At 39.8% G+C, this 20957-nt stretch overlaps 41 non-coding genes and 15 pseudogenes across 41 annotated transcripts; all 56 read left to right on the top strand.

Annotated features, from left to right (window-relative positions):
• The first annotated feature begins 146 nt into the window (after positions 1-146).
• On the top strand, positions 147-265 carry LOC142939855 (5S ribosomal RNA). The gene has a single exon (XR_012950247.1). It is a non-coding gene; the product is annotated as a 5S ribosomal RNA (ribosomal RNA).
• A 251-nt stretch (positions 266-516) lies between these two features.
• LOC142939876 (5S ribosomal RNA) lies at positions 517-635 on the top strand. The gene has a single exon (XR_012950267.1). It is a non-coding gene; the product is annotated as a 5S ribosomal RNA (ribosomal RNA).
• Positions 636-886: 251 nt separating this feature from the next.
• Positions 887-1005, top strand: LOC142939854 (5S ribosomal RNA). Its single transcript, XR_012950246.1, has one exon. It is a non-coding gene; the product is annotated as a 5S ribosomal RNA (ribosomal RNA).
• Positions 1006-1259: 254 nt separating this feature from the next.
• LOC142939790 (5S ribosomal RNA) lies at positions 1260-1378 on the top strand. Its single transcript, XR_012950185.1, has one exon. It is a non-coding gene; the product is annotated as a 5S ribosomal RNA (ribosomal RNA).
• A 254-nt stretch (positions 1379-1632) lies between these two features.
• LOC142939995 (5S ribosomal RNA) lies at positions 1633-1751 on the top strand (annotated as a pseudogene).
• Positions 1752-2002: 251 nt separating this feature from the next.
• On the top strand, positions 2003-2121 carry LOC142939875 (5S ribosomal RNA). Its single transcript, XR_012950266.1, has one exon. It is a non-coding gene; the product is annotated as a 5S ribosomal RNA (ribosomal RNA).
• Positions 2122-2375: 254 nt separating this feature from the next.
• On the top strand, positions 2376-2494 carry LOC142939789 (5S ribosomal RNA). The gene has a single exon (XR_012950184.1). It is a non-coding gene; the product is annotated as a 5S ribosomal RNA (ribosomal RNA).
• A 254-nt stretch (positions 2495-2748) lies between these two features.
• On the top strand, positions 2749-2867 carry LOC142939994 (5S ribosomal RNA; annotated as a pseudogene).
• A 251-nt stretch (positions 2868-3118) lies between these two features.
• LOC142939874 (5S ribosomal RNA) lies at positions 3119-3237 on the top strand. The gene has a single exon (XR_012950265.1). It is a non-coding gene; the product is annotated as a 5S ribosomal RNA (ribosomal RNA).
• Positions 3238-3488: 251 nt separating this feature from the next.
• On the top strand, positions 3489-3607 carry LOC142939853 (5S ribosomal RNA). Its single transcript, XR_012950245.1, has one exon. It is a non-coding gene; the product is annotated as a 5S ribosomal RNA (ribosomal RNA).
• A 251-nt stretch (positions 3608-3858) lies between these two features.
• On the top strand, positions 3859-3977 carry LOC142939916 (5S ribosomal RNA). The gene has a single exon (XR_012950306.1). It is a non-coding gene; the product is annotated as a 5S ribosomal RNA (ribosomal RNA).
• A 254-nt stretch (positions 3978-4231) lies between these two features.
• LOC142939993 (5S ribosomal RNA) lies at positions 4232-4350 on the top strand (annotated as a pseudogene).
• A 251-nt stretch (positions 4351-4601) lies between these two features.
• Positions 4602-4720, top strand: LOC142939788 (5S ribosomal RNA). Its single transcript, XR_012950183.1, has one exon. It is a non-coding gene; the product is annotated as a 5S ribosomal RNA (ribosomal RNA).
• Positions 4721-4974: 254 nt separating this feature from the next.
• Positions 4975-5093, top strand: LOC142939992 (5S ribosomal RNA; annotated as a pseudogene).
• Positions 5094-5344: 251 nt separating this feature from the next.
• Positions 5345-5463, top strand: LOC142939873 (5S ribosomal RNA). The gene has a single exon (XR_012950264.1). It is a non-coding gene; the product is annotated as a 5S ribosomal RNA (ribosomal RNA).
• Positions 5464-5714: 251 nt separating this feature from the next.
• LOC142939991 (5S ribosomal RNA) lies at positions 5715-5833 on the top strand (annotated as a pseudogene).
• Positions 5834-6087: 254 nt separating this feature from the next.
• Positions 6088-6206, top strand: LOC142939990 (5S ribosomal RNA; annotated as a pseudogene).
• A 251-nt stretch (positions 6207-6457) lies between these two features.
• On the top strand, positions 6458-6576 carry LOC142939872 (5S ribosomal RNA). The gene has a single exon (XR_012950263.1). It is a non-coding gene; the product is annotated as a 5S ribosomal RNA (ribosomal RNA).
• Positions 6577-6827: 251 nt separating this feature from the next.
• Positions 6828-6946, top strand: LOC142939852 (5S ribosomal RNA). The gene has a single exon (XR_012950244.1). It is a non-coding gene; the product is annotated as a 5S ribosomal RNA (ribosomal RNA).
• A 251-nt stretch (positions 6947-7197) lies between these two features.
• LOC142939871 (5S ribosomal RNA) lies at positions 7198-7316 on the top strand. The gene has a single exon (XR_012950262.1). It is a non-coding gene; the product is annotated as a 5S ribosomal RNA (ribosomal RNA).
• Positions 7317-7567: 251 nt separating this feature from the next.
• Positions 7568-7686, top strand: LOC142939851 (5S ribosomal RNA). Its single transcript, XR_012950243.1, has one exon. It is a non-coding gene; the product is annotated as a 5S ribosomal RNA (ribosomal RNA).
• A 251-nt stretch (positions 7687-7937) lies between these two features.
• LOC142939914 (5S ribosomal RNA) lies at positions 7938-8056 on the top strand. The gene has a single exon (XR_012950304.1). It is a non-coding gene; the product is annotated as a 5S ribosomal RNA (ribosomal RNA).
• A 254-nt stretch (positions 8057-8310) lies between these two features.
• Positions 8311-8429, top strand: LOC142939989 (5S ribosomal RNA; annotated as a pseudogene).
• Positions 8430-8680: 251 nt separating this feature from the next.
• On the top strand, positions 8681-8799 carry LOC142939787 (5S ribosomal RNA). Its single transcript, XR_012950182.1, has one exon. It is a non-coding gene; the product is annotated as a 5S ribosomal RNA (ribosomal RNA).
• Positions 8800-9053: 254 nt separating this feature from the next.
• LOC142939988 (5S ribosomal RNA) lies at positions 9054-9172 on the top strand (annotated as a pseudogene).
• A 251-nt stretch (positions 9173-9423) lies between these two features.
• On the top strand, positions 9424-9542 carry LOC142939869 (5S ribosomal RNA). Its single transcript, XR_012950260.1, has one exon. It is a non-coding gene; the product is annotated as a 5S ribosomal RNA (ribosomal RNA).
• Positions 9543-9793: 251 nt separating this feature from the next.
• Positions 9794-9912, top strand: LOC142939987 (5S ribosomal RNA; annotated as a pseudogene).
• Positions 9913-10166: 254 nt separating this feature from the next.
• On the top strand, positions 10167-10285 carry LOC142939785 (5S ribosomal RNA). The gene has a single exon (XR_012950180.1). It is a non-coding gene; the product is annotated as a 5S ribosomal RNA (ribosomal RNA).
• Positions 10286-10539: 254 nt separating this feature from the next.
• Positions 10540-10658, top strand: LOC142939913 (5S ribosomal RNA). The gene has a single exon (XR_012950303.1). It is a non-coding gene; the product is annotated as a 5S ribosomal RNA (ribosomal RNA).
• A 254-nt stretch (positions 10659-10912) lies between these two features.
• LOC142939823 (5S ribosomal RNA) lies at positions 10913-11031 on the top strand. The gene has a single exon (XR_012950216.1). It is a non-coding gene; the product is annotated as a 5S ribosomal RNA (ribosomal RNA).
• Positions 11032-11285: 254 nt separating this feature from the next.
• Positions 11286-11404, top strand: LOC142939784 (5S ribosomal RNA). Its single transcript, XR_012950179.1, has one exon. It is a non-coding gene; the product is annotated as a 5S ribosomal RNA (ribosomal RNA).
• Positions 11405-11658: 254 nt separating this feature from the next.
• LOC142939850 (5S ribosomal RNA) lies at positions 11659-11777 on the top strand. The gene has a single exon (XR_012950242.1). It is a non-coding gene; the product is annotated as a 5S ribosomal RNA (ribosomal RNA).
• A 251-nt stretch (positions 11778-12028) lies between these two features.
• On the top strand, positions 12029-12147 carry LOC142939912 (5S ribosomal RNA). Its single transcript, XR_012950302.1, has one exon. It is a non-coding gene; the product is annotated as a 5S ribosomal RNA (ribosomal RNA).
• A 254-nt stretch (positions 12148-12401) lies between these two features.
• On the top strand, positions 12402-12520 carry LOC142939848 (5S ribosomal RNA). Its single transcript, XR_012950241.1, has one exon. It is a non-coding gene; the product is annotated as a 5S ribosomal RNA (ribosomal RNA).
• Positions 12521-12771: 251 nt separating this feature from the next.
• LOC142939910 (5S ribosomal RNA) lies at positions 12772-12890 on the top strand. Its single transcript, XR_012950301.1, has one exon. It is a non-coding gene; the product is annotated as a 5S ribosomal RNA (ribosomal RNA).
• A 254-nt stretch (positions 12891-13144) lies between these two features.
• LOC142939986 (5S ribosomal RNA) lies at positions 13145-13263 on the top strand (annotated as a pseudogene).
• Positions 13264-13514: 251 nt separating this feature from the next.
• On the top strand, positions 13515-13633 carry LOC142939783 (5S ribosomal RNA). Its single transcript, XR_012950178.1, has one exon. It is a non-coding gene; the product is annotated as a 5S ribosomal RNA (ribosomal RNA).
• A 254-nt stretch (positions 13634-13887) lies between these two features.
• On the top strand, positions 13888-14006 carry LOC142939984 (5S ribosomal RNA; annotated as a pseudogene).
• Positions 14007-14257: 251 nt separating this feature from the next.
• On the top strand, positions 14258-14376 carry LOC142939868 (5S ribosomal RNA). Its single transcript, XR_012950259.1, has one exon. It is a non-coding gene; the product is annotated as a 5S ribosomal RNA (ribosomal RNA).
• A 251-nt stretch (positions 14377-14627) lies between these two features.
• LOC142939983 (5S ribosomal RNA) lies at positions 14628-14746 on the top strand (annotated as a pseudogene).
• A 254-nt stretch (positions 14747-15000) lies between these two features.
• Positions 15001-15119, top strand: LOC142939782 (5S ribosomal RNA). Its single transcript, XR_012950177.1, has one exon. It is a non-coding gene; the product is annotated as a 5S ribosomal RNA (ribosomal RNA).
• A 254-nt stretch (positions 15120-15373) lies between these two features.
• On the top strand, positions 15374-15492 carry LOC142939909 (5S ribosomal RNA). Its single transcript, XR_012950300.1, has one exon. It is a non-coding gene; the product is annotated as a 5S ribosomal RNA (ribosomal RNA).
• Positions 15493-15746: 254 nt separating this feature from the next.
• On the top strand, positions 15747-15865 carry LOC142939822 (5S ribosomal RNA). Its single transcript, XR_012950215.1, has one exon. It is a non-coding gene; the product is annotated as a 5S ribosomal RNA (ribosomal RNA).
• A 254-nt stretch (positions 15866-16119) lies between these two features.
• On the top strand, positions 16120-16238 carry LOC142939781 (5S ribosomal RNA). The gene has a single exon (XR_012950176.1). It is a non-coding gene; the product is annotated as a 5S ribosomal RNA (ribosomal RNA).
• Positions 16239-16492: 254 nt separating this feature from the next.
• Positions 16493-16611, top strand: LOC142939982 (5S ribosomal RNA; annotated as a pseudogene).
• A 251-nt stretch (positions 16612-16862) lies between these two features.
• LOC142939837 (5S ribosomal RNA) lies at positions 16863-16981 on the top strand. Its single transcript, XR_012950230.1, has one exon. It is a non-coding gene; the product is annotated as a 5S ribosomal RNA (ribosomal RNA).
• Positions 16982-17235: 254 nt separating this feature from the next.
• Positions 17236-17354, top strand: LOC142939908 (5S ribosomal RNA). The gene has a single exon (XR_012950299.1). It is a non-coding gene; the product is annotated as a 5S ribosomal RNA (ribosomal RNA).
• Positions 17355-17608: 254 nt separating this feature from the next.
• Positions 17609-17727, top strand: LOC142939780 (5S ribosomal RNA). The gene has a single exon (XR_012950175.1). It is a non-coding gene; the product is annotated as a 5S ribosomal RNA (ribosomal RNA).
• Positions 17728-17981: 254 nt separating this feature from the next.
• LOC142939907 (5S ribosomal RNA) lies at positions 17982-18100 on the top strand. Its single transcript, XR_012950298.1, has one exon. It is a non-coding gene; the product is annotated as a 5S ribosomal RNA (ribosomal RNA).
• A 251-nt stretch (positions 18101-18351) lies between these two features.
• On the top strand, positions 18352-18470 carry LOC142939981 (5S ribosomal RNA; annotated as a pseudogene).
• Positions 18471-18724: 254 nt separating this feature from the next.
• On the top strand, positions 18725-18843 carry LOC142939906 (5S ribosomal RNA). The gene has a single exon (XR_012950297.1). It is a non-coding gene; the product is annotated as a 5S ribosomal RNA (ribosomal RNA).
• A 251-nt stretch (positions 18844-19094) lies between these two features.
• LOC142939937 (5S ribosomal RNA) lies at positions 19095-19213 on the top strand. Its single transcript, XR_012950326.1, has one exon. It is a non-coding gene; the product is annotated as a 5S ribosomal RNA (ribosomal RNA).
• A 254-nt stretch (positions 19214-19467) lies between these two features.
• Positions 19468-19586, top strand: LOC142939778 (5S ribosomal RNA). Its single transcript, XR_012950174.1, has one exon. It is a non-coding gene; the product is annotated as a 5S ribosomal RNA (ribosomal RNA).
• A 254-nt stretch (positions 19587-19840) lies between these two features.
• Positions 19841-19959, top strand: LOC142939777 (5S ribosomal RNA). The gene has a single exon (XR_012950173.1). It is a non-coding gene; the product is annotated as a 5S ribosomal RNA (ribosomal RNA).
• A 254-nt stretch (positions 19960-20213) lies between these two features.
• LOC142939776 (5S ribosomal RNA) lies at positions 20214-20332 on the top strand. Its single transcript, XR_012950172.1, has one exon. It is a non-coding gene; the product is annotated as a 5S ribosomal RNA (ribosomal RNA).
• A 254-nt stretch (positions 20333-20586) lies between these two features.
• LOC142939980 (5S ribosomal RNA) lies at positions 20587-20705 on the top strand (annotated as a pseudogene).
• Positions 20706-20957: the final 252 nt, after the last annotated feature.

Below are 20957 nucleotides of genomic sequence, written 5' to 3'. Positions count from 1 at the left end.
CGGTAAAAAGGGAAACAGAATCAATCAATATATCAATATTTTCTTATTATTGGAATGTTAATTAATGAACTGGTTTAGGTTCGTTAACGTTTTAAAATTGACCTACTGTTGTAGGTTTTAAAGAACTATGTGTTGGAGACAAACTTGCTTACGGCCATACCTCTCTGTTCGCGCCCGATCTCGTCCGATCTCGGAAGCTAAGCAGAGTAGGTCCTGGTTAGTACTTGGATGGGAGACAGCCTGGGAATACCAGGTGCTGTAAGTTTTTTCACTTCTCTCTCCAAAAGGCAGAGGACACTGCTGCTTTTCACTTGAGAAATATGAGAAAAAGGCAAGATTAAAGAAGAGATGCATTCAAAGATGTGGGTAACGGTAAAAAGGGAAACAGAATCAATCAATATATCAATATTTTCTTATTATTGGAATGTTAATTAATGAACTGGTTTAGGTTCGTTAACGTTTTAAAATTGACCTACTGTTGTAGGTTTTAAAGAACTATGTGTTGGAGACAAACTTGCTTACGGCCATACCTCTCTGTTTGCGCCCGATCTCGTCCGATCTCGGAAGCTAAGCAGAGTCGGTCCTGGTTAGTACTTGGATGGGAGACAGCCTGGGAATACCAGGTGCTGTAAGTTTTTTCACTTCTCTCTCCAAAAGGCAGAGGACACTGCTGCTTTTCACTTGAGAAATATGAGAAAAAGGCAAGATTAAAGAAGAGATGCATTCAAAGATGTGGGTAACGGTAAAAAGGGAAACAGAATCAATCAATATATCAATATTTTCTTATTATTGGAATGTTAATTAATGAACTGGTTTAGGTTCGTTAACGTTTTAAAATTGACCTACTGTTGTAGGTTTTAAAGAACTATGTGTTGGAGACAAACTTGCTTACGGCCATACCTCTCTGTTCGCGCCCGATCTCGTCCGATCTCGGAAGCTAAGCAGAGTAGGTCCTGGTTAGTACTTGGATGGGAGACAGCCTGGGAATACCAGGTGCTGTAAGTTTTTTCACTTCTCTCTCCAAAAGGCAGAGGACACTGCTGCTTTTTCACTTGAGAAATATGTGAGAAAAAGGCAAGATTAAAGAAGAGATGCATTCAAAGATGTGGGTAACGGTAAAAAGGGAAACAGAATCAATCAATATATCAATATTTTCTTATTATTGGAATGTTAATTAATGAACTGGTTTAGGTTCGTTAACGTTTTAAAATTGACCTACTGTTGTAGGTTTTAAAGAACTATGTGTTGGAGACAAACTTGCTTACGGCCATACCTCTCTGTTCGTGCCCGATCTCGTCCGATCTCGGAAGCTAAGCAGAGTCGGTCCTGGTTAGTACTTGGATGGGAGACCGCCTGGGAATACCAGGTGCTGTAAGTTTCTTCACTTTTCTCTCCAAAAGGCAGAGGACACTGCTGCTTTTTCACTTGAGAAATATGTGAGAAAAAGGCAAGATTAAAGAAGAGATGCATTCAAAGATGTGGGTAACGGTAAAAAGGGAAACAGAATCAATCAATATATCAATATTTTCTTATTATTGGAATGTTAATTAATGAACTGGTTTAGGTTCGTTAACGTTTTAAAATTGACCTACTGTTGTAGGTTTTAAAGAACTATGTGTTGGAGACAAACTTGCTTACGGCCATACCTCTCTGTTCGCGCCGGATCTCGTCCGATCTCGGAAGCTAAGCAGAGTCGGTCCTGGTTAGTACTTGGATGGGAGACAGCCTGGGAATACCAGGTGCTGTAAGTTTTTTCACTTCTCTCTCCAAAAGGCAGAGGACACTGCTGCTTTTCACTTGAGAAATATGAGAAAAAGGCAAGATTAAAGAAGAGATGCATTCAAAGATGTGGGTAACGGTAAAAAGGGAAACAGAATCAATCAATATATCAATATTTTCTTATTATTGGAATGTTAATTAATGAACTGGTTTAGGTTCGTTAACGTTTTAAAATTGACCTACTGTTGTAGGTTTTAAAGAACTATGTGTTGGAGACAAACTTGCTTACGGCCATACCTCTCTGTTTGCGCCCGATCTCGTCCGATCTCGGAAGCTAAGCAGAGTCGGTCCTGGTTAGTACTTGGATGGGAGACAGCCTGGGAATACCAGGTGCTGTAAGTTTTTTCACTTCTCTCTCCAAAAGGCAGAGGACACTGCTGCTTTTTCACTTGAGAAATATGTGAGAAAAAGGCAAGATTAAAGAAGAGATGCATTCAAAGATGTGGGTAACGGTAAAAAGGGAAACAGAATCAATCAATATATCAATATTTTCTTATTATTGGAATGTTAATTAATGAACTGGTTTAGGTTCGTTAACGTTTTAAAATTGACCTACTGTTGTAGGTTTTAAAGAACTATGTGTTGGAGACAAACTTGCTTACGGCCATACCTCTCTGTTCGTGCCCGATCTCGTCCGATCTCGGAAGCTAAGCAGAGTCGGTCCTGGTTAGTACTTGGATGGGAGACCGCCTGGGAATACCAGGTGCTGTAAGTTTCTTCACTTTTCTCTCCAAAAGGCAGAGGACACTGCTGCTTTTTCACTTGAGAAATATGTGAGAAAAAGGCAAGATTAAAGAAGAGATGCATTCAAAGATGTGGGTAACGGTAAAAAGGGAAACAGAATCAATCAATATATCAATATTTTCTTATTATTGGAATGTTAATTAATGAACTGGTTTAGGTTCGTTAACGTTTTAAAATTGACCTACTGTTGTAGGTTTTAAAGAACTATGTGTTGGAGACAAACTTGCTTACGGCCATACCTCTCTGTTCGCGCCGGATCTCGTCCGATCTCGGAAGCTAAGCAGAGTCGGTCCTGGTTAGTACTTGGATGGGAGACAGCCTGGGAATACCAGGTGCTGTAAGTTTTTTCACTTCTCTCTCCAAAAGGCAGAGGACACTGCTGCTTTTCACTTGAGAAATATGAGAAAAAGGCAAGATTAAAGAAGAGATGCATTCAAAGATGTGGGTAACGGTAAAAAGGGAAACAGAATCAATCAATATATCAATATTTTCTTATTATTGGAATGTTAATTAATGAACTGGTTTAGGTTCGTTAACGTTTTAAAATTGACCTACTGTTGTAGGTTTTAAAGAACTATGTGTTGGAGACAAACTTGCTTACGGCCATACCTCTCTGTTTGCGCCCGATCTCGTCCGATCTCGGAAGCTAAGCAGAGTCGGTCCTGGTTAGTACTTGGATGGGAGACAGCCTGGGAATACCAGGTGCTGTAAGTTTTTTCACTTCTCTCTCCAAAAGGCAGAGGACACTGCTGCTTTTCACTTGAGAAATATGAGAAAAAGGCAAGATTAAAGAAGAGATGCATTCAAAGATGTGGGTAACGGTAAAAAGGGAAACAGAATCAATCAATATATCAATATTTTCTTATTATTGGAATGTTAATTAATGAACTGGTTTAGGTTCGTTAACGTTTTAAAATTGACCTACTGTTGTAGGTTTTAAAGAACTATGTGTTGGAGACAAACTTGCTTACGGCCATACCTCTCTGTTCGCGCCCGATCTCGTCCGATCTCGGAAGCTAAGCAGAGTAGGTCCTGGTTAGTACTTGGATGGGAGACAGCCTGGGAATACCAGGTGCTGTAAGTTTTTTCACTTCTCTCTCCAAAAGGCAGAGGACACTGCTGCTTTTCACTTGAGAAATATGAGAAAAAGGCAAGATTAAAGAAGAGATGCATTCAAAGATGTGGGTAACGGTAAAAAGGGAAACAGAATCAATCAATATATCAATATTTTCTTATTATTGGAATGTTAATTAATGAACTGGTTTAGGTTCGTTAACGTTTTAAAATTGACCTACTGTTGTAGGTTTTAAAGAACTATGTGTTGGAGACAAACTTGCTTACGGCCATACCTCTCTGTTCGCGCCCGATCTCGTCCGATCTCGGAAGCTAAGCAGAGTCGGTCCTGGTTAGTACTTGGATGGGAGACAGCCTGGGAATACCAGGTGCTGTAAGTTTTTTCACTTCTCTCTCCAAAAGGCAGAGGACACTGCTGCTTTTTCACTTGAGAAATATGTGAGAAAAAGGCAAGATTAAAGAAGAGATGCATTCAAAGATGTGGGTAACGGTAAAAAGGGAAACAGAATCAATCAATATATCAATATTTTCTTATTATTGGAATGTTAATTAATGAACTGGTTTAGGTTCGTTAACGTTTTAAAATTGACCTACTGTTGTAGGTTTTAAAGAACTATGTGTTGGAGACAAACTTGCTTACGGCCATACCTCTCTGTTCGCGCCGGATCTCGTCCGATCTCGGAAGCTAAGCAGAGTCGGTCCTGGTTAGTACTTGGATGGGAGACAGCCTGGGAATACCAGGTGCTGTAAGTTTTTTCACTTCTCTCTCCAAAAGGCAGAGGACACTGCTGCTTTTCACTTGAGAAATATGAGAAAAAGGCAAGATTAAAGAAGAGATGCATTCAAAGATGTGGGTAACGGTAAAAAGGGAAACAGAATCAATCAATATATCAATATTTTCTTATTATTGGAATGTTAATTAATGAACTGGTTTAGGTTCGTTAACGTTTTAAAATTGACCTACTGTTGTAGGTTTTAAAGAACTATGTGTTGGAGACAAACTTGCTTACGGCCATACCTCTCTGTTCGTGCCCGATCTCGTCCGATCTCGGAAGCTAAGCAGAGTCGGTCCTGGTTAGTACTTGGATGGGAGACCGCCTGGGAATACCAGGTGCTGTAAGTTTCTTCACTTTTCTCTCCAAAAGGCAGAGGACACTGCTGCTTTTTCACTTGAGAAATATGTGAGAAAAAGGCAAGATTAAAGAAGAGATGCATTCAAAGATGTGGGTAACGGTAAAAAGGGAAACAGAATCAATCAATATATCAATATTTTCTTATTATTGGAATGTTAATTAATGAACTGGTTTAGGTTCGTTAACGTTTTAAAATTGACCTACTGTTGTAGGTTTTAAAGAACTATGTGTTGGAGACAAACTTGCTTACGGCCATACCTCTCTGTTCGCGCCGGATCTCGTCCGATCTCGGAAGCTAAGCAGAGTCGGTCCTGGTTAGTACTTGGATGGGAGACAGCCTGGGAATACCAGGTGCTGTAAGTTTTTTCACTTCTCTCTCCAAAAGGCAGAGGACACTGCTGCTTTTCACTTGAGAAATATGAGAAAAAGGCAAGATTAAAGAAGAGATGCATTCAAAGATGTGGGTAACGGTAAAAAGGGAAACAGAATCAATCAATATATCAATATTTTCTTATTATTGGAATGTTAATTAATGAACTGGTTTAGGTTCGTTAACGTTTTAAAATTGACCTACTGTTGTAGGTTTTAAAGAACTATGTGTTGGAGACAAACTTGCTTACGGCCATACCTCTCTGTTTGCGCCCGATCTCGTCCGATCTCGGAAGCTAAGCAGAGTCGGTCCTGGTTAGTACTTGGATGGGAGACAGCCTGGGAATACCAGGTGCTGTAAGTTTTTTCACTTCTCTCTCCAAAAGGCAGAGGACACTGCTGCTTTTCACTTGAGAAATATGAGAAAAAGGCAAGATTAAAGAAGAGATGCATTCAAAGATGTGGGTAACGGTAAAAAGGGAAACAGAATCAATCAATATATCAATATTTTCTTATTATTGGAATGTTAATTAATGAACTGGTTTAGGTTCGTTAACGTTTTAAAATTGACCTACTGTTGTAGGTTTTAAAGAACTATGTGTTCGAGACAAACTTGCTTACGGCCATACCTCTCTGTTCGCGCCGGATCTCGTCCGATCTCGGAAGCTAAGCAGAGTCGGTCCTGGTTAGTACTTGGATGGGAGACAGCCTGGGAATACCAGGTGCTGTAAGTTTTTTCACTTCTCTCTCCAAAAGGCAGAGGACACTGCTGCTTTTTCACTTGAGAAATATGTGAGAAAAAGGCAAGATTAAAGAAGAGATGCATTCAAAGATGTGGGTAACGGTAAAAAGGGAAACAGAATCAATCAATATATCAATATTTTCTTATTATTGGAATGTTAATTAATGAACTGGTTTAGGTTCGTTAACGTTTTAAAATTGACCTACTGTTGTAGGTTTTAAAGAACTATGTGTTGGAGACAAACTTGCTTACGGCCATACCTCTCTGTTCGCGCCGGATCTCGTCCGATCTCGGAAGCTAAGCAGAGTCGGTCCTGGTTAGTACTTGGATGGGAGACAGCCTGGGAATACCAGGTGCTGTAAGTTTTTTCACTTCTCTCTCCAAAAGGCAGAGGACACTGCTGCTTTTCACTTGAGAAATATGAGAAAAAGGCAAGATTAAAGAAGAGATGCATTCAAAGATGTGGGTAACGGTAAAAAGGGAAACAGAATCAATCAATATATCAATATTTTCTTATTATTGGAATGTTAATTAATGAACTGGTTTAGGTTCGTTAACGTTTTAAAATTGACCTACTGTTGTAGGTTTTAAAGAACTATGTGTTGGAGACAAACTTGCTTACGGCCATACCTCTCTGTTTGCGCCCGATCTCGTCCGATCTCGGAAGCTAAGCAGAGTCGGTCCTGGTTAGTACTTGGATGGGAGACAGCCTGGGAATACCAGGTGCTGTAAGTTTTTTCACTTCTCTCTCCAAAAGGCAGAGGACACTGCTGCTTTTCACTTGAGAAATATGAGAAAAAGGCAAGATTAAAGAAGAGATGCATTCAAAGATGTGGGTAACGGTAAAAAGGGAAACAGAATCAATCAATATATCAATATTTTCTTATTATTGGAATGTTAATTAATGAACTGGTTTAGGTTCGTTAACGTTTTAAAATTGACCTACTGTTGTAGGTTTTAAAGAACTATGTGTTGGAGACAAACTTGCTTACGGCCATACCTCTCTGTTCGCGCCCGATCTCGTCCGATCTCGGAAGCTAAGCAGAGTAGGTCCTGGTTAGTACTTGGATGGGAGACAGCCTGGGAATACCAGGTGCTGTAAGTTTTTTCACTTCTCTCTCCAAAAGGCAGAGGACACTGCTGCTTTTCACTTGAGAAATATGAGAAAAAGGCAAGATTAAAGAAGAGATGCATTCAAAGATGTGGGTAACGGTAAAAAGGGAAACAGAATCAATCAATATATCAATATTTTCTTATTATTGGAATGTTAATTAATGAACTGGTTTAGGTTCGTTAACGTTTTAAAATTGACCTACTGTTGTAGGTTTTAAAGAACTATGTGTTGGAGACAAACTTGCTTACGGCCATACCTCTCTGTTTGCGCCCGATCTCGTCCGATCTCGGAAGCTAAGCAGAGTCGGTCCTGGTTAGTACTTGGATGGGAGACAGCCTGGGAATACCAGGTGCTGTAAGTTTTTTCACTTCTCTCTCCAAAAGGCAGAGGACACTGCTGCTTTTCACTTGAGAAATATGAGAAAAAGGCAAGATTAAAGAAGAGATGCATTCAAAGATGTGGGTAACGGTAAAAAGGGAAACAGAATCAATCAATATATCAATATTTTCTTATTATTGGAATGTTAATTAATGAACTGGTTTAGGTTCGTTAACGTTTTAAAATTGACCTACTGTTGTAGGTTTTAAAGAACTATGTGTTGGAGACAAACTTGCTTACGGCCATACCTCTCTGTTCGCGCCCGATCTCGTCCGATCTCGGAAGCTAAGCAGAGTAGGTCCTGGTTAGTACTTGGATGGGAGACAGCCTGGGAATACCAGGTGCTGTAAGTTTTTTCACTTCTCTCTCCAAAAGGCAGAGGACACTGCTGCTTTTCACTTGAGAAATATGAGAAAAAGGCAAGATTAAAGAAGAGATGCATTCAAAGATGTGGGTAACGGTAAAAAGGGAAACAGAATCAATCAATATATCAATATTTTCTTATTATTGGAATGTTAATTAATGAACTGGTTTAGGTTCGTTAACGTTTTAAAATTGACCTACTGTTGTAGGTTTTAAAGAACTATGTGTTGGAGACAAACTTGCTTACGGCCATACCTCTCTGTTCGCGCCCGATCTCGTCCGATCTCGGAAGCTAAGCAGAGTCGGTCCTGGTTAGTACTTGGATGGGAGACAGCCTGGGAATACCAGGTGCTGTAAGTTTTTTCACTTCTCTCTCCAAAAGGCAGAGGACACTGCTGCTTTTTCACTTGAGAAATATGTGAGAAAAAGGCAAGATTAAAGAAGAGATGCATTCAAAGATGTGGGTAACGGTAAAAAGGGAAACAGAATCAATCAATATATCAATATTTTCTTATTATTGGAATGTTAATTAATGAACTGGTTTAGGTTCGTTAACGTTTTAAAATTGACCTACTGTTGTAGGTTTTAAAGAACTATGTGTTGGAGACAAACTTGCTTACGGCCATACCTCTCTGTTCGCGCCGGATCTCGTCCGATCTCGGAAGCTAAGCAGAGTCGGTCCTGGTTAGTACTTGGATGGGAGACAGCCTGGGAATACCAGGTGCTGTAAGTTTTTTCACTTCTCTCTCCAAAAGGCAGAGGACACTGCTGCTTTTCACTTGAGAAATATGAGAAAAAGGCAAGATTAAAGAAGAGATGCATTCAAAGATGTGGGTAACGGTAAAAAGGGAAACAGAATCAATCAATATATCAATATTTTCTTATTATTGGAATGTTAATTAATGAACTGGTTTAGGTTCGTTAACGTTTTAAAATTGACCTACTGTTGTAGGTTTTAAAGAACTATGTGTTGGAGACAAACTTGCTTACGGCCATACCTCTCTGTTCGTGCCCGATCTCGTCCGATCTCGGAAGCTAAGCAGAGTCGGTCCTGGTTAGTACTTGGATGGGAGACCGCCTGGGAATACCAGGTGCTGTAAGTTTCTTCACTTTTCTCTCCAAAAGGCAGAGGACACTGCTGCTTTTTCACTTGAGAAATATGTGAGAAAAAGGCAAGATTAAAGAAGAGATGCATTCAAAGATGTGGGTAACGGTAAAAAGGGAAACAGAATCAATCAATATATCAATATTTTCTTATTATTGGAATGTTAATTAATGAACTGGTTTAGGTTCGTTAACGTTTTAAAATTGACCTACTGTTGTAGGTTTTAAAGAACTATGTGTTGGAGACAAACTTGCTTACGGCCATACCTCTCTGTTCGCGCCGGATCTCGTCCGATCTCGGAAGCTAAGCAGAGTCGGTCCTGGTTAGTACTTGGATGGGAGACAGCCTGGGAATACCAGGTGCTGTAAGTTTTTTCACTTCTCTCTCCAAAAGGCAGAGGACACTGCTGCTTTTCACTTGAGAAATATGAGAAAAAGGCAAGATTAAAGAAGAGATGCATTCAAAGATGTGGGTAACGGTAAAAAGGGAAACAGAATCAATCAATATATCAATATTTTCTTATTATTGGAATGTTAATTAATGAACTGGTTTAGGTTCGTTAACGTTTTAAAATTGACCTACTGTTGTAGGTTTTAAAGAACTATGTGTTGGAGACAAACTTGCTTACGGCCATACCTCTCTGTTTGCGCCCGATCTCGTCCGATCTCGGAAGCTAAGCAGAGTCGGTCCTGGTTAGTACTTGGATGGGAGACAGCCTGGGAATACCAGGTGCTGTAAGTTTTTTCACTTCTCTCTCCAAAAGGCAGAGGACACTGCTGCTTTTCACTTGAGAAATATGAGAAAAAGGCAAGATTAAAGAAGAGATGCATTCAAAGATGTGGGTAACGGTAAAAAGGGAAACAGAATCAATCAATATATCAATATTTTCTTATTATTGGAATGTTAATTAATGAACTGGTTTAGGTTCGTTAACGTTTTAAAATTGACCTACTGTTGTAGGTTTTAAAGAACTATGTGTTCGAGACAAACTTGCTTACGGCCATACCTCTCTGTTCGCGCCGGATCTCGTCCGATCTCGGAAGCTAAGCAGAGTCGGTCCTGGTTAGTACTTGGATGGGAGACAGCCTGGGAATACCAGGTGCTGTAAGTTTTTTCACTTCTCTCTCCAAAAGGCAGAGGACACTGCTGCTTTTTCACTTGAGAAATATGTGAGAAAAAGGCAAGATTAAAGAAGAGATGCATTCAAAGATGTGGGTAACGGTAAAAAGGGAAACAGAATCAATCAATATATCAATATTTTCTTATTATTGGAATGTTAATTAATGAACTGGTTTAGGTTCGTTAACGTTTTAAAATTGACCTACTGTTGTAGGTTTTAAAGAACTATGTGTTGGAGACAAACTTGCTTACGGCCATACCTCTCTGTTCGTGCCCGATCTCGTCCGATCTCGGAAGCTAAGCAGAGTCGGTCCTGGTTAGTACTTGGATGGGAGACCGCCTGGGAATACCAGGTGCTGTAAGTTTCTTCACTTTTCTCTCCAAAAGGCAGAGGACACTGCTGCTTTTTCACTTGAGAAATATGTGAGAAAAAGGCAAGATTAAAGAAGAGATGCATTCAAAGATGTGGGTAACGGTAAAAAGGGAAACAGAATCAATCAATATATCAATATTTTCTTATTATTGGAATGTTAATTAATGAACTGGTTTAGGTTCGTTAACGTTTTAAAATTGACCTACTGTTGTAGGTTTTAAAGAACTATGTGTTGGAGACAAACTTGCTTACGGCCATACCTCTCTGTTCGCGCCCGATCTCGTCCGATCTCGGAAGCTAAGCAGAGTCGGTCCTGGTTAGTACTTGGATGGGAGACAGCCTGGGAATACCAGGTGCTGTAAGTTTTTTCACTTCTCTCTCCAAAAGGCAGAGGACACTGCTGCTTTTTCACTTGAGAAATATGTGAGAAAAAGGCAAGATTAAAGAAGAGATGCATTCAAAGATGTGGGTAACGGTAAAAAGGGAAACAGAATCAATCAATATATCAATATTTTCTTATTATTGGAATGTTAATTAATGAACTGGTTTAGGTTCGTTAAAGTTTTAAAATTGACCTACTGTTGTAGGTTTTAAAGAACTATGTGTTGGAGACAAACTTGCTTACGGCCATACCTCTCTGTTCGTGCCCGATCTCGTCCGATCTCGGAAGCTAAGCAGAGTCGGTCCTGGTTAGTACTTGGATGGGAGACCGCCCGGGAATACCAGGTGCTGTAAGTTTCTTCACTTTTCTCTCCAAAAGGCAGAGGACACTGCTGCTTTTTCACTTGAGAAATATGTGAGAAAAAGGCAAGATTAAAGAAGAGATGCATTCAAAGATGTGGGTAACGGTAAAAAGGGAAACAGAATCAATCAATATATCAATATTTTCTTATTATTGGAATGTTAATTAATGAACTGGTTTAGGTTCGTTAACGTTTTAAAATTGACCTACTGTTGTAGGTTTTAAAGAACTATGTGTTGGAGACAAACTTGCTTACGGCCATACCTCTCTGTTCGTGCCCGATCTCGTCCGATCTCGGAAGCTAAGCAGAGTCGGTCCTGGTTAGTACTTGGATGGGAGACCGCCTGGGAATACCAGGTGCTGTAAGTTTCTTCACTTTTCTCTCCAAAAGGCAGAGGACACTGCTGCTTTTTCACTTGAGAAATATGTGAGAAAAAGGCAAGATTAAAGAAGAGATGCATTCAAAGATGTGGGTAACGGTAAAAAGGGAAACAGAATCAATCAATATATCAATATTTTCTTATTATTGGAATGTTAATTAATGAACTGGTTTAGGTTCGTTAACGTTTTAAAATTGACCTACTGTTGTAGGTTTTAAAGAACTATGTGTTGGAGACAAACTTGCTTACGGCCATACCTCTCTGTTCGCGCCCGATCTCGTCCGATCTCGGAAGCTAAGCAGAGTAGGTCCTGGTTAGTACTTGGATGGGAGACAGCCTGGGAATACCAGGTGCTGTAAGTTTTTTCACTTCTCTCTCCAAAAGGCAGAGGACACTGCTGCTTTTCACTTGAGAAATATGAGAAAAAGGCAAGATTAAAGAAGAGATGCATTCAAAGATGTGGGTAACGGTAAAAAGGGAAACAGAATCAATCAATATATCAATATTTTCTTATTATTGGAATGTTAATTAATGAACTGGTTTAGGTTCGTTAACGTTTTAAAATTGACCTACTGTTGTAGGTTTTAAAGAACTATGTGTTGGAGACAAACTTGCTTACGGCCATACCTCTCTGTTCGCGCCCGATCTCGTCCGATCTCGGAAGCTAAGCAGAGTCGGTCCTGGTTAGTACTTGGATGGGAGACAGCCTGGGAATACCAGGTGCTGTAAGTTTCTTCACTTTTCTCTCCAAAAGGCAGAGGACACTGCTGCTTTTTCACTTGAGAAATATGTGAGAAAAAGGCAAGATTAAAGAAGAGATGCATTCAAAGATGTGGGTAACGGTAAAAAGGGAAACAGAATCAATCAATATATCAATATTTTCTTATTATTGGAATGTTAATTAATGAACTGGTTTAGGTTCGTTAACGTTTTAAAATTGACCTACTGTTGTAGGTTTTAAAGAACTATGTGTTGGAGACAAACTTGCTTACGGCCATACCTCTCTGTTCGCGCCCGATCTCGTCCGATCTCGGAAGCTAAGCAGAGTAGGTCCTGGTTAGTACTTGGATGGGAGACAGCCTGGGAATACCAGGTGCTGTAAGTTTTTTCACTTCTCTCTCCAAAAGGCAGAGGACACTGCTGCTTTTCACTTGAGAAATATGAGAAAAAGGCAAGATTAAAGAAGAGATGCATTCAAAGATGTGGGTAACGGTAAAAAGGGAAACAGAATCAATCAATATATCAATATTTTCTTATTATTGGAATGTTAATTAATGAACTGGTTTAGGTTCGTTAACGTTTTAAAATTGACCTACTGTTGTAGGTTTTAAAGAACTATGTGTTGGAGACAAACTTGCTTACGGCCATACCTCTCTGTTCGCGCCCGATCTCGTCCGATCTCGGAAGCTAAGCAGAGTCGGTCCTGGTTAGTACTTGGATGGGAGACAGCCTGGGAATACCAGGTGCTGTAAGTTTTTTCACTTCTCTCTCCAAAAGGCAGAGGACACTGCTGCTTTTTCACTTGAGAAATATGTGAGAAAAAGGCAAGATTAAAGAAGAGATGCATTCAAAGATGTGGGTAACGGTAAAAAGGGAAACAGAATCAATCAATATATCAATATTTTCTTATTATTGGAATGTTAATTAATGAACTGGTTTAGGTTCGTTAACGTTTTAAAATTGACCTACTGTTGTAGGTTTTAAAGAACTATGTGTTGGAGACAAACTTGCTTACGGCCATACCTCTCTGTTCGCGCCGGATCTCGTCCGATCTCGGAAGCTAAGCAGAGTCGGTCCTGGTTAGTACTTGGATGGGAGACAGCCTGGGAATACCAGGTGCTGTAAGTTTTTTCACTTCTCTCTCCAAAAGGCAGAGGACACTGCTGCTTTTCACTTGAGAAATATGAGAAAAAGGCAAGATTAAAGAAGAGATGCATTCAAAGATGTGGGTAACGGTAAAAAGGGAAACAGAATCAATCAATATATCAATATTTTCTTATTATTGGAATGTTAATTAATGAACTGGTTTAGGTTCGTTAACGTTTTAAAATTGACCTACTGTTGTAGGTTTTAAAGAACTATGTGTTGGAGACAAACTTGCTTACGGCCATACCTCTCTGTTCGTGCCCGATCTCGTCCGATCTCGGAAGCTAAGCAGAGTCGGTCCTGGTTAGTACTTGGATGGGAGACCGCCTGGGAATACCAGGTGCTGTAAGTTTCTTCACTTTTCTCTCCAAAAGGCAGAGGACACTGCTGCTTTTTCACTTGAGAAATATGTGAGAAAAAGGCAAGATTAAAGAAGAGATGCATTCAAAGATGTGGGTAACGGTAAAAAGGGAAACAGAATCAATCAATATATCAATATTTTCTTATTATTGGAATGTTAATTAATGAACTGGTTTAGGTTCGTTAACGTTTTAAAATTGACCTACTGTTGTAGGTTTTAAAGAACTATGTGTTGGAGACAAACTTGCTTACGGCCATACCTCTCTGTTCGCGCCGGATCTCGTCCGATCTCGGAAGCTAAGCAGAGTCGGTCCTGGTTAGTACTTGGATGGGAGACAGCCTGGGAATACCAGGTGCTGTAAGTTTTTTCACTTCTCTCTCCAAAAGGCAGAGGACACTGCTGCTTTTCACTTGAGAAATATGAGAAAAAGGCAAGATTAAAGAAGAGATGCATTCAAAGATGTGGGTAACGGTAAAAAGGGAAACAGAATCAATCAATATATCAATATTTTCTTATTATTGGAATGTTAATTAATGAACTGGTTTAGGTTCGTTAACGTTTTAAAATTGACCTACTGTTGTAGGTTTTAAAGAACTATGTGTTGGAGACAAACTTGCTTACGGCCATACCTCTCTGTTTGCGCCCGATCTCGTCCGATCTCGGAAGCTAAGCAGAGTCGGTCCTGGTTAGTACTTGGATGGGAGACAGCCTGGGAATACCAGGTGCTGTAAGTTTTTTCACTTCTCTCTCCAAAAGGCAGAGGACACTGCTGCTTTTCACTTGAGAAATATGAGAAAAAGGCAAGATTAAAGAAGAGATGCATTCAAAGATGTGGGTAACGGTAAAAAGGGAAACAGAATCAATCAATATATCAATATTTTCTTATTATTGGAATGTTAATTAATGAACTGGTTTAGGTTCGTTAACGTTTTAAAATTGACCTACTGTTGTAGGTTTTAAAGAACTATGTGTTCGAGACAAACTTGCTTACGGCCATACCTCTCTGTTCGCGCCGGATCTCGTCCGATCTCGGAAGCTAAGCAGAGTCGGTCCTGGTTAGTACTTGGATGGGAGACAGCCTGGGAATACCAGGTGCTGTAAGTTTTTTCACTTCTCTCTCCAAAAGGCAGAGGACACTGCTGCTTTTTCACTTGAGAAATATGTGAGAAAAAGGCAAGATTAAAGAAGAGATGCATTCAAAGATGTGGGTAACGGTAAAAAGGGAAACAGAATCAATCAATATATCAATATTTTCTTATTATTGGAATGTTAATTAATGAACTGGTTTAGGTTCGTTAACGTTTTAAAATTGACCTACTGTTGTAGGTTTTAAAGAACTATGTGTTGGAGACAAACTTGCTTACGGCCATACCTCTCTGTTCGTGCCCGATCTCGTCCGATCTCGGAAGCTAAGCAGAGTCGGTCCTGGTTAGTACTTGGATGGGAGACCGCCTGGGAATACCAGGTGCTGTAAGTTTCTTCACTTTTCTCTCCAAAAGGCAGAGGACACTGCTGCTTTTTCACTTGAGAAATATGTGAGAAAAAGGCAAGATTAAAGAAGAGATGCATTCAAAGATGTGGGTAACGGTAAAAAGGGAAACAGAATCAATCAATATATCAATATTTTCTTATTATTGGAATGTTAATTAATGAACTGGTTTAGGTTCGTTAACGTTTTAAAATTGACCTACTGTTGTAGGTTTTAAAGAACTATGTGTTGGAGACAAACTTGCTTACGGCCATACCTCTCTGTTCGCGCCCGATCTCGTCCGATCTCGGAAGCTAAGCAGAGTCGGTCCTGGTTAGTACTTGGATGGGAGACAGCCTGGGAATACCAGGTGCTGTAAGTTTTTTCACTTCTCTCTCCAAAAGGCAGAGGACACTGCTGCTTTTTCACTTGAGAAATATGTGAGAAAAAGGCAAGATTAAAGAAGAGATGCATTCAAAGATGTGGGTAACGGTAAAAAGGGAAACAGAATCAATCAATATATCAATATTTTCTTATTATTGGAATGTTAATTAATGAACTGGTTTAGGTTCGTTAAAGTTTTAAAATTGACCTACTGTTGTAGGTTTTAAAGAACTATGTGTTGGAGACAAACTTGCTTACGGCCATACCTCTCTGTTCGTGCCCGATCTCGTCCGATCTCGGAAGCTAAGCAGAGTCGGTCCTGGTTAGTACTTGGATGGGAGACCGCCCGGGAATACCAGGTGCTGTAAGTTTCTTCACTTTTCTCTCCAAAAGGCAGAGGACACTGCTGCTTTTTCACTTGAGAAATATGTGAGAAAAAGGCAAGATTAAAGAAGAGATGCATTCAAAGATGTGGGTAACGGTAAAAAGGGAAACAGAATCAATCAATATATCAATATTTTCTTATTATTGGAATGTTAATTAATGAACTGGTTTAGGTTCGTTAACGTTTTAAAATTGACCTACTGTTGTAGGTTTTAAAGAACTATGTGTTGGAGACAAACTTGCTTACGGCCATACCTCTCTGTTCGTGCCCGATCTCGTCCGATCTCGGAAGCTAAGCAGAGTCGGTCCTGGTTAGTACTTGGATGGGAGACCGCCTGGGAATACCAGGTGCTGTAAGTTTCTTCACTTTTCTCTCCAAAAGGCAGAGGACACTGCTGCTTTTTCACTTGAGAAATATGTGAGAAAAAGGCAAGATTAAAGAAGAGATGCATTCAAAGATGTGGGTAACGGTAAAAAGGGAAACAGAATCAATCAATATATCAATATTTTCTTATTATTGGAATGTTAATTAATGAACTGGTTTAGGTTCGTTAACGTTTTAAAATTGACCTACTGTTGTAGGTTTTAAAGAACTATGTGTTGGAGACAAACTTGCTTACGGCCATACCTCTCTGTTCGCGCCGGATCTCGTCCGATCTCGGAAGCTAAGCAGAGTCGGTCCTGGTTAGTACTTGGATGGGAGACAGCCTGGGAATACCAGGTGCTGTAAGTTTTTTCACTTCTCTCTCCAAAAGGCAGAGGACACTGCTGCTTTTCACTTGAGAAATATGAGAAAAAGGCAAGATTAAAGAAGAGATGCATTCAAAGATGTGGGTAACGGTAAAAAGGGAAACAGAATCAATCAATATATCAATATTTTCTTATTATTGGAATGTTAATTAATGAACTGGTTTAGGTTCGTTAACGTTTTAAAATTGACCTACTGTTGTAGGTTTTAAAGAACTATGTGTTGGAGACAAACTTGCTTACGGCCATACCTCTCTGTTTGCGCCCGATCTCATCCGATCTCGGAAGCTAAGCAGAGTCGGTCCTGGTTAGTACTTGGATGGGAGACAGCCTGGGAATACCAGGTGCTGTAAGTTTTTTCACTTCTCTCTCCAAAAGGCAGAGGACACTGCTGCTTTTTCACTTGAGAAATATGTGAGAAAAAGGCAAGATTAAAGAAGAGATGCATTCAAAGATGTGGGTAACGGTAAAAAGGGAAACAGAATCAATCAATATATCAATATTTTCTTATTATTGGAATGTTAATTAATGAACTGGTTTAGGTTCGTTAACGTTTTAAAATTGACCTACTGTTGTAGGTTTTAAAGAACTATGTGTTGGAGACAAACTTGCTTACGGCCATACCTCTCTGTTCGCGCCCGATCTCGTCCGATCTCGGAAGCTAAGCAGAGTCGGTCCTGGTTAGTACTTGGATGGGAGACAGCCTGGGAATACCAGGTGCTGTAAGTTTTTTCACTTCTCTCTCCAAAAGGCAGAGGACACTGCTGCTTTTTCACTTGAGAAATATGTGAGAAAAAGGCAAGATTAAAGAAGAGATGCATTCAAAGATGTGGGTAACGGTAAAAAGGGAAACAGAATCAATCAATATATCAATATTTTCTTATTATTGGAATGTTAATTAATGAACTGGTTTAGGTTCGTTAACGTTTTAAAATTGACCTACTGTTGTAGGTTTTAAAGAACTATGTGTTGGAGACAAACTTGCTTACGGCCATACCTCTCTGTTCGTGCCCGATCTCGTCCGATCTCGGAAGCTAAGCAGAGTCGGTCCTGGTTAGTACTTGGATGGGAGACCGCCTGGGAATACCAGGTGCTGTAAGTTTCTTCACTTTTCTCTCCAAAAGGCAGAGGACACTGCTGCTTTTTCACTTGAGAAATATGTGAGAAAAAGGCAAGATTAAAGAAGAGATGCATTCAAAGATGTGGGTAACGGTAAAAAGGGAAACAGAATCAATCAATATATCAATATTTTCTTATTATTGGAATGTTAATTAATGAACTGGTTTAGGTTCGTTAACGTTTTAAAATTGACCTACTGTTGTAGGTTTTAAAGAACTATGTGTTGGAGACAAACTTGCTTACGGCCATACCTCTCTGTTCGCGCCCGATCTCGTCCGATCTCGGAAGCTAAGCAGAGTCGGTCCTGGTTAGTACTTGGATGGGAGACAGCCTGGGAATACCAGGTGCTGTAAGTTTTTTCACTTCTCTCTCCAAAAGGCAGAGGACACTGCTGCTTTTCACTTGAGAAATATGAGAAAAAGGCAAGATTAAAGAAGAGATGCATTCAAAGATGTGGGTAACGGTAAAAAGGGAAACAGAATCAATCAATATATCAATATTTTCTTATTATTGGAATGTTAATTAATGAACTGGTTTAGGTTCGTTAACGTTTTAAAATTGACCTACTGTTGTAGGTTTTAAAGAACTATGTGTTGGAGACAAACTTGCTTACGGCCATACCTCTCTGTTCGCGCCGGATCTCGTCCGATCTCGGAAGCTAAGCAGAGTCGGTCCTGGTTAGTACTTGGATGGGAGACAGCCTGGGAATACCAGGTGCTGTAAGTTTTTTCACTTCTCTCTCCAAAAGGCAGAGGACACTGCTGCTTTTTCACTTGAGAAATATGTGAGAAAAAGGCAAGATTAAAGAAGAGATGCATTCAAAGATGTGGGTAACGGTAAAAAGGGAAACAGAATCAATCAATATATCAATATTTTCTTATTATTGGAATGTTAATTAATGAACTGGTTTAGGTTCGTTAACGTTTTAAAATTGACCTACTGTTGTAGGTTTTAAAGAACTATGTGTTGGAGACAAACTTGCTTACGGCCATACCTCTCTGTTCGCGCCCGATCTCGTCCGATCTCGGAAGCTAAGCAGAGTCGGTCCTGGTTAGTACTTGGATGGGAGACAGCCTGGGAATACCAGGTGCTGTAAGTTTTTTCACTTCTCTCTCCAAAAGGCAGAGGACACTGCTGCTTTTCACTTGAGAAATATGAGAAAAAGGCAAGATTAAAGAAGAGATGCATTCAAAGATGTGGGTAACGGTAAAAAGGGAAACAGAATCAATCAATATATCAATATTTTCTTATTATTGGAATGTTAATTAATGAACTGGTTTAGGTTCGTTAACATTTTAAAATTGACCTACTGTTGTAGGTTTTAAAGAACTATGTGTTGGAGACAAACTTGCTTACGGCCATACCTCTCTGTTCGCGCCGGATCTCGTCCGATCTCGGAAGCTAAGCAGAGTTGGTCCTGGTTAGTACTTGGATGGGAGACAGCCTGGGAATACCAGGTGCTGTAAGTTTTTTCACTTCTCTCTCCAAAAGGCAGAGGACACTGCTGCTTTTTCACTTGAGAAATATGTGAGAAAAAGGCAAGATTAAAGAAGAGATGCATTCAAAGATGTGGGTAACGGTAAAAAGGGAAACAGAATCAATCAATATATCAATATTTTCTTATTATTGGAATGTTAATTAATGAACTGGTTTAGGTTCGTTAACGTTTTAAAATTGACCTACTGTTGTAGGTTTTAAAGAACTATGTGTTGGAGACAAACTTGCTTACGGCCATACCTCTCTGTTCGTGCCCGATCTCGTCCGATCTCGGAAGCTAAGCAGAGTCGGTCCTGGTTAGTACTTGGATGGGAGACCGCCTGGGAATACCAGGTGCTGTAAGTTTCTTCACTTTTCTCTCCAAAAGGCAGAGGACACTGCTGCTTTTTCACTTGAGAAATATGTGAGAAAAAGGCAAGATTAAAGAAGAGATGCATTCAAAGATGTGGGTAACGGTAAAAAGGGAAACAGAATCAATCAATATATCAATATTTTCTTATTATTGGAATGTTAATTAATGAACTGGTTTAGGTTCGTTAAAGTTTTAAAATTGACCTACTGTTGTAGGTTTTAAAGAACTATGTGTTGGAGACAAACTTGCTTACGGCCATACCTCTCTGTTCGTGCCCGATCTCGTCCGATCTCGGAAGCTAAGCAGAGTCGGTCCTGGTTAGTACTTGGATGGGAGACCGCCTGGGAATACCAGGTGCTGTAAGTTTCTTCACTTTTCTCTCCAAAAGGCAGAGGACACTGCTGCTTTTTCACTTGAGAAATATGTGAGAAAAAGGCAAGATTAAAGAAGAGATGCATTCAAAGATGTGGGTAACGGTAAAAAGGGAAACAGAATCAATCAATATATCAATATTTTCTTATTATTGGAATGTTAATTAATGAACTGGTTTAGGTTCGTTAAAGTTTTAAAATTGACCTACTGTTGTAGGTTTTAAAGAACTATGTGTTGGAGACAAACTTGCTTACGGCCATACCTCTCTGTTCGTGCCCGATCTCGTCCGATCTCGGAAGCTAAGCAGAGTCGGTCCTGGTTAGTACTTGGATGGGAGACCGCCTGGGAATACCAGGTGCTGTAAGTTTCTTCACTTTTCTCTCCAAAAGGCAGAGGACACTGCTGCTTTTTCACTTGAGAAATATGTGAGAAAAAGGCAAGATTAAAGAAGAGATGCATTCAAAGATGTGGGTAACGGTAAAAAGGGAAACAGAATCAATCAATATATCAATATTTTCTTATTATTGGAATGTTAATTAATGAACTGGTTTAGGTTCGTTAACGTTTTAAAATTGACCTACTGTTGTAGGTTTTAAAGAACTATGTGTTCGAGACAAACTTGCTTACGGCCATACCTCTCTGTTCGCGCCGGATCTCGTCCGATCTCGGAAGCTAAGCAGAGTCGGTCCTGGTTAGTACTTGGATGGGAGACAGCCTGGGAATACCAGGTGCTGTAAGTTTTTTCACTTCTCTCTCCAAAAGGCAGAGGACACTGCTGCTTTTTCACTTGAGAAATATGTGAGAAAAAGGCAAGATTAAAGAAGAGATGCATTCAAAGATGTGGGTAACGGTAAAAAGGGAAACAGAATCAATCAATATATCAATATTTTCTTATTATTGGAATGTTAATTAATGAACTGGTTTAGGTTCGTTAACGTTTTAAAATTGACCTACTGTTGTAGGTTTTAAAGAACTATGTGTTGGAGACAAAC

This window comes from Anarhichas minor, unplaced genomic scaffold (genome assembly GCF_050575085.1).
Source record: "Anarhichas minor isolate MPS153535 unplaced genomic scaffold, ASM5057508v1 ptg000110l, whole genome shotgun sequence".
Taxonomy (NCBI): domain Eukaryota; kingdom Metazoa; phylum Chordata; class Actinopteri; order Perciformes; family Anarhichadidae; genus Anarhichas; species Anarhichas minor.
Note: the sequence above shows the minus strand (reverse complement) of the source record. Positions and strands in the feature narration are given on the sequence as shown.